Source organism: Cheilinus undulatus, linkage group 21 (assembly GCF_018320785.1).
Source record: "Cheilinus undulatus linkage group 21, ASM1832078v1, whole genome shotgun sequence".
In the NCBI taxonomy this organism is placed as follows: Eukaryota; Metazoa; Chordata; class Actinopteri; order Labriformes; family Labridae; genus Cheilinus; species Cheilinus undulatus.
The window spans coordinates 20248858-20262433 of record NC_054885.1 but is presented as its reverse complement, the minus strand read 5'-3'; the positions used below and the strand labels follow the sequence as shown (position 1 = coordinate 20262433).

At 40.7% G+C, this 13576-nt stretch overlaps 1 protein-coding gene across 7 annotated transcripts in view; it reads left to right on the top strand.

Moving 5' to 3' along the window:
• Positions 1-13576, top strand: part of si:ch211-278a6.1 (SRC kinase signaling inhibitor 1) — a 159864-nt gene that overhangs the window by 1505 nt on the left and 144783 nt on the right. For all 7 annotated transcript variants that reach the window (XM_041817241.1, XM_041817240.1, XM_041817239.1 and 4 more), the window contains exon 2: positions 9260-9361. The gene's annotated coding sequence lies outside the window, so the exon portion shown is untranslated. The remainder of the gene's footprint in view (positions 1-9259; positions 9362-13576) is intronic.

Here is a 13576-nt window from a genome sequence, read left to right as displayed (position 1 = left end):
CTGCCTTTACACTCCTGCCTCCTCCAGCACATCAGGCTTAAATGCACTGCAGACAGAATAAAGTTTCTGTGCAACAACAACAAAAAGGATCTGTGAGATCACAACAGGCAAGTAATATAAATGTATTACTTGTATTAATATAAATGTAGGCACGTTACGCCAAAGTCATCCTGCGTTCACCCGGGTGTGATGTTCCCACTGGAGCTGATCAGAGGCGAGCAGATAAAACCTGTGTCCACTGCAAGGTCAGTTGACGCGGGTCTGAATGCCGACTAGAGCCTTTCCCACTGCCGACAGGAGCTGATTGTTAGCGGGTTTAAACAGGTTTTTCAGCCAGTGGGAAAGGGGTATAAGTTTGTTAGTTTGTTAGCAACATAACTCAAAAAGTTATGGATGGATTTTCATGACATTTTTAGGAAATGTCACAAATGGCATAAGGAAGAACTGATTAGATTTTGGGAGTGATCTAGATCACTGTCTGGATCCAGGAATTTTTTTATAGGATTCTTTACCATTGGGAGATGGGGCTGATGGTGGAGGTCTGCGCTCTCCGAGTGCTTTTCTAGTTAAAAATGTATTTAAGGTCATTTTACCACACAGTCATCCACTACTTTGTGGATTTGATATTTAGATATACTTGGCTATTATCTTGATATGAAGACCTAGGGGAAATTTTTGAGGGACCCTTTTCAGGAGTATTTAGACCATCAAATTCTGTTTTGATGCCATATTATACACTCTGGGAATAATATTTACACTCCAAATGAGACTGCTAATAGTTAAGATAATTTTTTATTGGATGATTACCTGTGTTTGTCTGGAGGCCCCCTGATGACTGACTCCCCAGTCAATTGCTAATCTTTCCTTAATGAAACACATCAATGCTGGTGTTATTTCTGACATTTGCACCAAACTGATAAAAATCTGCATTTTATGGCTTTTAACTAGCTTTGAAAAAGTTTTTTTGAAAAGGCATGGCATATGTGATGTAGAATCCTACCATCAGCTCTGAGAGCTCCGGTTTTAGTAATGCCAGTGTTGGAGCCAACGGCCCAAACAGGTAGTGCTCAGGACCACCATGGTCCACCACCACACTACAGCCTGCTTCAGGGGACTCTGGAGGGGGAAACTCCTCCAGCTCAAAAGGTTGCTCTGAGGCAGCACTGCTTCCGAACTCTGTGTCACTTTCTGGCAAGGGGACGTCACTGTCACTCCTGCCTCATCCAGAAAACCCTGTCCTTTTCCCCTTCCTCCTCTCAGTACCAAACTGCCCATTTTTTGGCATTTTTCAAAATTGCCCTGAGCTGGGGGTTTACTTACAATTTAAGTCGTGTAAAAAAAAGTTGTCATGATAATTTTTTTGTTCCCCATGAAACAGATGTTTTTCCTAGAGTCTTAGAACACTGGTAGAGCCATAAATCATAGCACAGAAGTTTTGAATGAGAAAAAGAGAGGGTTGCTATTAATTTTTGATTTTTATTTGTTTTACTTGAATTAAGCCTGACGAGGAGTTCATCTGACTTTAAAAAGTTATTTTACCATTCATAGAGAGCTAAAAAAAACGAAAAAACAAACAAAAAAAACGTAATACTATTGCATGTAAACAAAACTCACAGGGCAAGGCTTTTCTGGCACTCCCTACTGTCTTAAACGTACAGGCTACAAACTTTCTGAGACTAAAAACAAATTTTGGGTGGACAGGGATTCTATGTTAAAATAATAAAACTGGCTGGGTGAACTGTGTTTCTGTTAATTATTTATTTTTTCCTTACAGTGCTGACACATTGTAATCCACTCTGCTGAGATTCATGTCTCTACCAGTGTTTTAAGACCCTAAAAAGACTACTTCCTGTTTCATGGTAACCTAGCAAAGCAGATGGATACGCCCATTTCCTTGTTTTTCACTGGTGAATCCATCTTGTTAAGCTCCCATCTGAACCGTTTGGGCCTGGTTACAAAGTGGCAGGACCAATCAGCGACGAGGGGCAGTACTTTCAGGCACGGCAGAGTCTTGACGTAAACAAGCAGCAGCAAGAGGCTGGTGCAATAATGGCAGAAGAGCTTAGCATGGATGCTGCCAAAGTGTAAGTTTTAGCAGAACTTGACAACAATTCTTCGTTAAAAGAAAAACAAAAAAGAGCAGTGAGTTGTTTTCTTTTCAAAAACCACAAAAGTCGAGTACTTACACGTCTATAGTTGCCATGTTTCTCATTATTCCCCAAAGCTGCGCACGCAGAGCTCGATAGCTGCTATGTCACATGTTTTGTTGCTCTTATTGGCCCGTAGACATGTAACAAACAGAACGTTCATCCAATCACACTCCGAGTTTTTTTCAAAGCCTCTGCCTTTTCTCAAACATTTCCTATTGAAGCTTTCCCAGATGGATGTGTGAAACACATCCATCTGGCGTGTCAGGTTAGTTTCATGGTGAACAAAAAAAAAAAAAAAAAAATCATCAGGACTAAAAACATTTAGTGTTCATGTAATATTACATTTGTGGGAAATAATAAAAACTTTATAAGAGATGTTTACCTTCTCACAAATGTAATAAGCTTCTGCAAATGTAACAGTTACTGTAGTGGCAACAAAAAACCAAAACCTCCTTTGCCACATCTTGCAGGACATGAAGTTTTCTGACTCATGCGTTCCATGTATAATCCAAAAGAAGGAAAAAAGCAGGCGTAAAATTAAGCAATCCATCTCTTTTTCCAAAAATCAAAAAGGTTACAAAAATAAAGTTGTCAGCTAAAGCTTTCTTTGCATTTATATCCAAAATAAGCAAACAGTAACTACTAAGACGACATAGCAACGGTCAGAAATACTGTTGCTCCCTGTCCTGCTTAGTTGAAAGTCCCTCCCCTCAGACCATGTGTTTCGCAGGTGTCTTTACATTACTTTACTACACTTGGCTGCGCTTTACGGCAGAGGGTAAGTTTGCGGTAGCAGGGCAAACTAATTGAGCACAGAAATCCTGATTAGACGCAAATACTACAATAAACCAATATTAGAAAAAGATTGCATGTAAGACTATCTTACAATCCTAATATAAAATCAAAATAAATTAATTACTATTTAAATCAAGCAAAATATGCAAAACTATACCTAAATTACTTTATGGCTCTAACAGTTACATTTGTGGGGAATTTTTTATATGTTTACAGAAGGCAGCTGCTTTTATGCCAATGAGAAATTTATTAAAAACCTCATTGGGATTTGCACTCTGACCGTACGCACCGAACTCATCCCAGATCTGACCGCGTTTCAATATCTTAAATACATGCTAAATCACACTTGAATAAATTAATCTAGTTATTTCTCCAATGGTTACGGACTTGAGTTCTTCTGCAGTTCTTCTATATTCTCCTCTTGTTTCTTTTCTTCTTGTTTTACCCAGTGGGAGTCTCTAAGGTTATAACATGCATTGGCTGTGGCAGTGTAAAGATGTTTTTCTTCCACTGAGTCAAAGTTTCTGCACTGAAATACTTTCTCTTTTTTTCTGTTTACACTGCAGCTAAAGTTATTCTTAATATCTGCAAGCTTTATGTTTATAAATATGCTCTGAGTTACATCCTTTTAAAGCTACTGCCTATTAAAGTATTTCTATTATGAGGTTGTCTGCCCTTACACTGCACTGTCTTCTTTTATAATGCTTAGAATTATCCATTGCACATGCATAGTCTCACATCCTTGACACAGTCTGTTTTATATTCTTCCACATGCTTTCAACCTCCAGCATAAAAGAGTCCTGCAAATAGAGTACTGTATGCTACAGCCATAACATGTATACAGCATTTATTATCATGTATGAAATATGAGCAGTAGTACTGCTTTATAGACTGTAGGGATGCTACAATAACAAATTATAACTCTTCCATCTGCTGACAGGATCCTGCATGTCGCACTTCCAGCTGATTATTGCTTAGAACTCTGAAGGTTGCAATGAGATAGGAACAACTCTCTGCAGAGATGAACAGTGCATTTAGAAAATTATTCAGACCCCCTTCAATTTTGTTATCTTCCAGTTTGATTCCACAATGGTTTAAAATATTTTTGCTTTGGTGAATCTTACTCAGTACAAAAAAAAAAAAAAAAAATACGATTTTCAACAGTTTTTCTGAATCTTGTTGACATAGATATTCAGCAAAACTGGGGTTTCTTTAATTTTATTTATGAAGTTTAGCAAATATAAACTGCATTTTCCTCTTGGGTATGAGTTCAGGCTGTAATTTAGTCTCAGAAAGTGCACTTAGTTTACTGCAAGGAGAGTTGTTTACATCAACACAGAGGGCTGCAATTATGTGACAAAACATCAGTGTGAAATTCCTCTATAACTACAAAGTAAAACATTGTCATTTGAAGCTCCTAAAATCAAGTGGACAAATGATCCTGCAAGGCCTGGTATCAAATCGTGACCCAAGTATTATGATATTGTGGGGCCACTAGTGATTCCCACCCCTAGTAACTGTTTTATATCACAGAACTAAAATAGAAAAACACAACTACATGCACATTCAGATGCTAAAGGTGCTATTAGGAACCCTCAGTGCAGTAGAATTTTTTTTAGCCTTCCCCAGATGTGTATCTTGCAACAAATCCCGTCTGAACTTTGCAGGCAGTTCCTCTGACCTCATGGCTTGGTTGTTGCTAAGATATGCATTGTAAGCTGGGAGGTCTTCTATAGAGATGTGTGCCTTTCCAAATCAGGTCCAATCAATTTAATTTAATTCAAGTGTTGTTGCAGAAGGGTCTGAATACTTATTTTAATGTGATAGCTCAGGTTTTTTCTTTTCAATGAATCTGCAAAGATTTCTAAAAATCTGTTTTCACTCCGTCATTTTAGGGTACTGAGTATAGATTAAAGAGAGAAAAAATGAATTTAAATGATTGTAACACCAGGCTTTAACATATAAAATCATAAAAAGCGCAGGAGTTTTGAACAGTTTCTGAATGCACTGTATGTAGCCTTTGTATGTGGAATCCTTCAGCATGCACTAAACAAAAAGATGGATGGATAAGTGATGTACTATGACAGGTATCTTTTCTCTTTCTGCAGTTTAAACACTGATGCTTCCTGCCTGTTGAGGGTGTTTTTCCCCCACATCCAAGTGACTCTGTCATTGACATTCCTCCCCAGCCCCCCTCTAATAACCTCAGATGGCTAGTTTCCACTGAAGCGAGGGCAGATCTATTGTGCCACTGAATGTGCTGAAGGGTTTCTGGGCCGATGAGCTCTCATTGCTGAGATGAAGAGAAGGAAGGAGGACATGCAGGAAAAACAGGGTTCCTTTTTGCTCCTCAGGGACAGCCAAACATTTCTATCTATACATGAATTTGGAATTTGTAAAACAACATCTTGAGGGGGAAATTTTCTTAGATTGAGTTCTCTGATAATTCACTACACAGTACAGCCAGACTCAAAGCCAAAAATAAAACAACCAATATACTTTTATTAGAAAACAGTTGCAGAGGGGTGCAGGTGGCATAGCGGTTTAAGGCATGCCCCAGGTATGCGGACGGTGCGGGTTCGAATACGGCCTGAGGCCCTTTACCATATGTCTCTCCCCTGTTCTTGTCCCTGTTTCCGTCTCTATCCACTGTCCTCCTTTAACAAATAAAGGTGCAAAAATGCCAAAAATAAATCTCCAAAAAAAAAAAAAAAAAAAAAAAGAAAACAGTTGCAGAGCGTGCTCACTAACTCCACACAGTTTACTTACTCAGTAAGTTGCACCTCTACAATGAGCAGCTTCCTGCTCTGGAAATTAGAGAAGCCCTGAGGCAAAAAATATCATCAGCACTATTTAATCTCCAGCATTGTTTTCTTGAACAATGTATGAGACAGTGGTATAGTAAGTAGTATCAGAAATGATGGTGAATATTACCACCACAATGTCCTTGGGGAGAGAATCAATTAAACCTGCTGCAGCACCCTTTTATTAGTCTTTTAAATAGTTGCACCCAGGCATACAGCATAAAATACAGTTTAGCCAGGCAGCAGCAGTTTAAGGTGCAGATTCTTTTTCTATGTCAACATACTGTATATGAAAGGAGGGATCATCCATCCATCCATTACCTATACGGCACATCCCATTCAGGGTTGACTAGACTGCTCACCAACCAATCACAGGCCTGACTGGGATTTGACCCAGGAACCTTCTTGCTGCAAGGCAATAGCACTATACTCTGGGCCACTGTGCTGCTCCAGAAAAGACAGAAAGATGTAGAAAATGGAAGCCAGGGACTGATAACATTTGTTCTTTTATTAGCAGCATCTTAATTTAATATATGGCACAACAGTATAGGGTCCATGAAATGAATATTGTTGCCTTGCTGAAGTTACAGAATAAGAGCTGACTCAGATGCTTCTTTCAGGATCAGTTTCAATCAAATGCTGATCCCTGCTGCCTTTTGTCCACTTCTGCCTGCTTGTATAGCAGCACTATTCTCCTAATACAGCCACATTATGAGCTCTCTAATGTTTAGGTATTAATATACATTTTGCATATTAATGTATCAATTAAAGGCATTGTTTCTTTTAAGTGTCTGAGGATAAGTCCTATATTCCTGCAGGTGTGCATTAGTGCTGGTCTAAGATGAAATGAATAGTGTATTTTACTTAAACATACCTGGAGGAGATTTAAGCAGGTTATGAAAGAGACTGAAATTAATACTCAAGCTTTTATATGAGCTACAAAAGGAAACCAGACATTCAGGAGGAAGATAGACCATTTTATACAGTTATTTTTGTACCAGTTACAGCTGCCTCTGTGCTGGATTCCAGTGAAGCGATTTAAAGCATGCAAACCAAAAGAGAATTTGTTCACAATTTTTTACAGACAGTTAGACAGTGAGTTGAACATTAGCCATTTAAAATGAAGCAGGAGGATTACATATGCACGCACAAGACAGGATCAGCAAAGATATAAGAGGTACTGCTTTGCCCTAGGGGGATGCCAAAATCATCCGAAGGGAAAAAATCAGGTGACCTGGATAGACATTCGGATATAGATAGAGGTGCTGCGTAGAATTAAATAACCAGTGACTTTAAAATAGTCACCACTCTTTCAGTTAATCCTTCATCAGACATGTTAGGGAGTTTAAAGATGAGTTTTGGCATCACTGAGGGTTTTAAGCTGCTTAAATGTTAACTGCTGTGATATAATTAAGGCACTGAGCACCAGGTGCTAAACACCATTTGTGCATTAGAAATATTTTCCTACTTTATGCCACTTTTGAATAAGTTTAAACATTATTCCTGTGTCATTACTGTAGCATTTGTCATTTTTCACCCTCTGCACCAACAGCAGAATGACAACATGGGGGTGTGATTATTTACTTTTTCTCCTTTTATTAGCTTACAATTCTCTAAGATTACATTTAGAAACAGTATAATGGGGCTTTTCCATTACATGGCACAGCTCAGTTCTACTCGGTTTGACTCGGCACAGCAGCCCAGCGCGGCATGAGATTTGCTTTTCCACTACAACCGAGCTACCCGTTTGAGGGCGTGTCTAGAGCTGATGACGCAGTGTTTTAAGCCCTCCTCAATCTCTCTCCACTGGCTGATCTGATTGACTTTACTTTGTTTTAAAGGAAGAATCAAACCGTAGACCGATAGCCTGCACGCTGCTCTTTTCAAATTCTCCCTCTCTCTCTCTCTCTCTGCAATTAATAAACAATATTTCGTGCTCATCATCAAAAGGAGAGAATTTTCCTGCATATAAGTTAAAGATCAGTCTTCTGATGATTGATTTTATAGGTCTCTAGAGAGCAGAAAATGAACATAATCATATTGTTGGGTTGGGCAGTGAGAACAGCATACTTTACTAGCGCCAGTTAATAAATTAAAGACAGACTCTGTCATGGGCTAATGTTTCGAACATCTCCTGCATTTTGTTTTTTCAAAAGTAAAGAATTTATTTGTCTATTGGAAGGGGGAAGGGTGAAACTTCTGTTATTGGTAGGTGCAGAAAAAGTTGTAATCCTGGAGCTGCTCCTGGCCCTTCCTGATTTCACTCGTCAGTGTGTCAAGCCGTATGCAACTATTGGACCATAGTATGATCATATAAATCTCGAGTTTTGGTCTTGCGTCATAAATGTTTGAGTCGTACAGTGAATGCTGACATTAGACCACCACTGCAACAGAGTAATAGACAGCTGGAGCAGAGGCAGGGATGAAACATATTTCCCCGTCTCCCCATGGGCTAGGCGAAACAGGTGATGGAAAAGCAAATCAGCTGGTTTGGCTCGGTTCTGCAAAAAATCATAGTGGAAAAGCCCCCAAATATCATGCCTTTTAACTGTGTTGAGATTTTTTTAATTTGTTGAAGTTTGTAGAGTTGACTTTATATTTGCATCTGCACTTGTTAAAGATTTGCAGCCTAGTATTTTAAGTAGTATAGTTATGCTTTTTATACTAGTTTAATGATGGTAAATGGACGTGAGCTTTTTTAGTCACCCAACCACTCAAGTGCCTTTTACGCTGCAGGTCATGCTTACCCATTTACACCCATTCACTCCACATTCACACACTGAGGACGGCTGCAACCAAAAGAGGCCAACAGTTTAACCCTTTAAAGGCCCTCAAATGAGTATTTACTTACACATTAAAAGTATTTAGATACAGGGGACATTAGAGTTGGTGAGGTTGTCTCTAGATACTGACCTCATTTGGAGGCAAGACATGATTGGTATCAGAATACTGTATAATTAATGGAAGTACCACCAGATTTATCTTATAACTCTAAAACCTATAATAATCACAAGTATTGAATTACTAAGTGAATTCAAGTGGTGATGAGGCTCAAATGAAAATAAAGAATTGATTAATACCATTTAAGTATAATCAAACTGTTGTAAAACTGACTAAAATAACCTATTTTCGCTATTTATGCTGTTTAGTTTACTCATTTTAAACCTTGATGGCATTTCCTTGGTGAGTACTGGGTACATACATTTTCCCGTTCTACTAGTGTCTTTTATTTATGATGGATTTTGCCAATACTGTGTGGAGTGGGTTTCAGTCATACTTTCTTTTATCTTCTTTTAATTTATCTGTTGGTAAAGCACTTTGTGCTACATTGTCTTGTATGAAAAGTGCTATATAAATAAAGTTTGATTGATTGATTGATTATTTTTCCTTATAATTCCATCACAAAACTTCGAAAAAAATCACAAATTTTACAACTATCTTACTCACCATCCATGTCTTACTTTACCTCACCTTAACCTTTATCTTATCTGTTAATTTGTGCTGTTGCAGGGTTTGTCAGCTCAGGTGAACAGGCACCAGCTGACAAGCCGAGGCTGTCTCCTCCTTGAAACTGTGAGCCAGCTGGACATGACGGACAGGCCAGTGTGCTGGGTAAGTCATGTGCAGCCCAACCATAAATTATTCATCATTCTCATCATGGCCCTCCATCCTCTTTTATCTCTCCATCTCCTGGCATTTTACTTTCTCCCTCCTCTCTCTCTCTTGCTCTCTCTTACTCTCTTACTCTCTTAATTCATCAGAAGCCATTAGCTGCTACACAAGGGTAACCTCTCACTGTTTGACAGCAACACTCTGTCAGGTGTTGTGGATAAGAGAGAGTCTGCTTCTGTGCTATTTAGCACTTTATTCCACTCCATCTTTTACTTCCCTTTGATACTAGTAGCTCAATTTTTGTCCTTTTTTGTCCTTTATCAGATACAGTATCTATTGTACATGATTGATTTCTGTATGGATTTCTCTCCATTGTGTTTCAAGGGCATTCTTGAACAGCTGACATAAAGCTGGACCCTGTCCCACTTTTGCCCTGCTAGTTTACTGGTGCCCAGAGGTGATAGAAATCAAAAGAACGATAATTTATGCTTACAAACAAACATCCAGCCGGGTGGAGCTGCAGGCCACAGTGATGCAGGCGCCCTCCTGACGCGTCCTCCACTCTCACCTGCTGATGCACTCAAGTTACCATGCCAGTTCTGCACAGCCTTGCCTCAGGCCCAGCACAGCTTCATCATTAGTTACTGTTGTCATAGGGGAATATTTCAAGTGTTCACTCAAGTCTCTCCCTTCCTTGCATCACCAGCAACACCCTCCCCCCTTATCCTCCCCCGTTCTTGGTACAGTAGATGCTTCAAGCATTTCTCTGCCCGCCCCTCCTGCTAGCTCAGTTGTGGAGCCCCACGCAGGACCCTGTCCCTGGACTCCCCTTTATTACCATATCATGAGTTGTGCCCTAGGCGTGTAGCAATGCAGCGTGCTGCCTATGTCTTTAAGAAAAGAGAGAGAGAGAGAGAGAGAAAAATGTGTAATAGAGAAAAAAATAAGGCATGGAGTGAGCAAGTGAGAGAGTAGGTGTGAATTTATCATGGGTAAAATTTGCACCTCACTCTTAGCTATGTGCTGAACATCCCTGCACCGGCATGCACACTCTCCTAAGGCTCATAGTGCAAAGGAGTACGCCCCTCTCTCTCTCACACATACACGTGCTCGCAGCCACACACGCGCAGTGCTGTCAGGAGCTGCCGCTGCTGCTGGACCACAGCCATCTCGCGAAGGAGGTTCCAGTAGAGGGAAAGAGAAAGCGAGAGCGAGACAAAGGGAAGGAGGACGGTAGAAGGAGAGGAGCGAATAGGAGCGTGGCGACCAGCAAGAGGAAGGAGCGACCCAGCGGCTTATAGAAGAAGAGAAAGCAAGGGACAGGAGGAGGGAGGAGGAGAGAGGAAAAAAAAGAGGAGGGGGAACAGGAAACGCGATCACTTTCAGCTGCAGCGGTCCGTGTCGCAGCATGGGCAATGCACCATCCCAAGGCATGTCAACCCCTTTTCTCTTTTCATACTTGTATAGCAGGTATCTCTTTGAATCTGCAGGTTGTGATATCCAAGCAGCTGGCTCGCTGTCCTCCTGTTACACTCTGTGGAAGCAGAGGATGGGGGTTGGGCGGAGGGCTTGTAGAGAGTGATGCTGTAACGTAGCGGCAGTTAATGGGCAGCGGGTACTGGGGAGAGGCTTGCAGAGATGCTGAATGCGAGGATGAGGTGCTGGAGGTGTTGGGAGCACTGGGTGGAGGCAATATTTGTGGGAGCAGCGAGAAATGGGAGGGGTGTTGTACAGGAGAAGTACCATCAGTGTAGCAGGTGGTGCTGGTGGGTGTGTAAGAGGGAGGGAGGGGACTGGTAGAGATGTTTAGTTGAGCGCAAAGTGTAAAATTCTGTTTGCCGGTGTGTGTGTTGAATTTGCTTGCTTTGAGTGCCGCTGTCAACCACATGGACGACCTCTGGGGAGTAAAGCTCTCCAAAGGGTGTGTGGGGTGGAAAAAACGGAGAAGAAACAAACATCACTGTGACAAATAGAAGAATCAGTGGTTGTGGTATTATTGTTAATGATGGGAAGAGGCATCTTTGCATTGACTGAATGGGGGATGGTGTTAGAAATGGATGATTGGGTGGGTCAACTCTTCATCTGATGCTGTCTTATTCCCTTTGGGCCTCTCTCTCTCTCTCTCCCTCTTATTTCTTTCAATCCCTTCATCTTTCTTATCGTCTCTGTCATCGCAAGCCCTTTGGTGAATTACCATTTGAGTGGTTTTTATTCTGTGCTTGAATATGAACACAAGATCTCCAATCCAGTTAGGATGCAGGCATGATTTCCTTTAAATGTGTATCTGCTAGGACTCTGTTTTTAGTACACCTGTAGTTGACGGAAAGGGAGCGTCCATATAGAGAAAAACAATATGAAAAAAATCACACAGGGTGTGAAGGTTAAAGTCAAAAAGACTTGAGAAAAATACACTACATCTCCTGGGATTTAAAGGCCTCGGGCTGTAACAGAAGATCTGCTGTTGAGATGTAAAGGAATGGAGAGGAGTAGAGGTGAAAAGGGCGAACCCTCACTTTTCAGAGAGAAGGGCAACACAACACAGCTCAGGGATTCATCCACCTTCATTTCCCTCCATGACTCTTCATCCTCCCTCGCCTATATCTCCCCCTCCTTTCTGTCTCCCCTCCTCTTCGTCCCTGGCTTGTCTGTCACTCAGGGACGATCTGGCAGTTAGTGGGCAAGGGGACGAGAGATAAGGTGGAGGCTGGGACGAGCAGGAAAGAATGAACGGAAGTTTGAAAGGACATAAAGCAAAAAAATGGTTGGCATGTAGATGGACAGGTATGTAATCACAGTGTGTGAAGTAGTTTCTTTCAGGATTTAAAGGATTTTTGTTGAAGTGGAATTGTTTGCTTGTGCTTGTTTTTCTTGATTCTTCTCTGAGGTGTTTGGTGTAAAATATTGATGTCCTGAACTTGTCTGGTCAGGTTTTTGCTGCTGTGTTTTGCTTTTTTTTGCAGGATGACCTTTGGAAGATTTCAGTTCTCATTTCTTCAGGTTGATGTTTGAATGCTCTTGTCAGCTGGTCTTATCAGTCTCTTAAAGGCAGAGGAAATCAGTTTGAGACTCAGGTGAAGGCAGACACAAGCTGTGGTGTCAGGAGACCTTTTTTCACTGGCCATGGGTGTGTTGGATTTTTTTTTTTTACTTTATAGCTGTAAAGCAGGAGTTCAGTTTGTAGTCAGTGTCTATCTTAAAGAGGTTGACATGCATTAGGCAAAATAATGAGATGGGTTACTTTTAATCCAAAGCAGGGAGGCCTGAATGTAAAAGCAAAATTTCAACAGTTGAAGGGACTAACTACACTTGATGCCATGCTAATATTTTAGCTATGCATTCATCCTATAAGCGAGCCTAAAAATTTCCAGATCCAGCTTAGCTTTGCAAAGGCAGTCAATAAAGAAATACCACATTGTAGACACAGTTTCATAACTGCCCATCATAGCACACAGCAGCATCTTTATAAACCCATTAGAGTTGTACCAGATCTCACTGCTAGGCTAAACTGTAGAGAATAGATTAAGCAGAGTTGAGCATAAAACCCAGCATTACTCTGCTGGAGAGCAAGTGCTTATTGTGATATTACCATTGTGGAGAGACAGATCATGGTAGATTTATGCCTCCATGTTATACCTAGTGTGCTCAGCTGAGGTTTATGTCAACACACATGTCTGTCTGTCTGCTGATCCTCTCCAGTGAGGCAAAGCCAGAACAGACAGGGTCCTGCAGTGAATGAGAGGCCGTTCTGCTGCATGTTGAAGTGAGGCTATACTGTATGAAAGCTGAACACTGGCAAAGACATAGACGTGGTGTGGGCGTAGAGGGTATGTGATGAAGAAGAGGATGTTTTTATATGATGACATGCTGGTGGTGGATATAAAGTGAATCCAGAAGCATTCAGGCTTACACCACTGTTTCCTGCTCTTTTCTCAGCTATATTTGATCACACAACATGGACGATTTTTACACTGGGGCAGACATGGTGGAAAAATGATGACGAACTCAATCCAGTGTATGAAAATTCAGTAGGAGTCTGGATGAAGTCAGAAAATGTTTGAAGACTCTTTTTCATGAGTTGAGTCATATGATATTATTAATTCACTTTACACCCTTGTGCTCAGTTTCTATCTGATGTGAGCTACATTAAGATTGCATTAAGGAAAAGAAGCAGATAAATTCTTGTCTGCTTGGATAATGCTCGTTGTTTGGCAAACA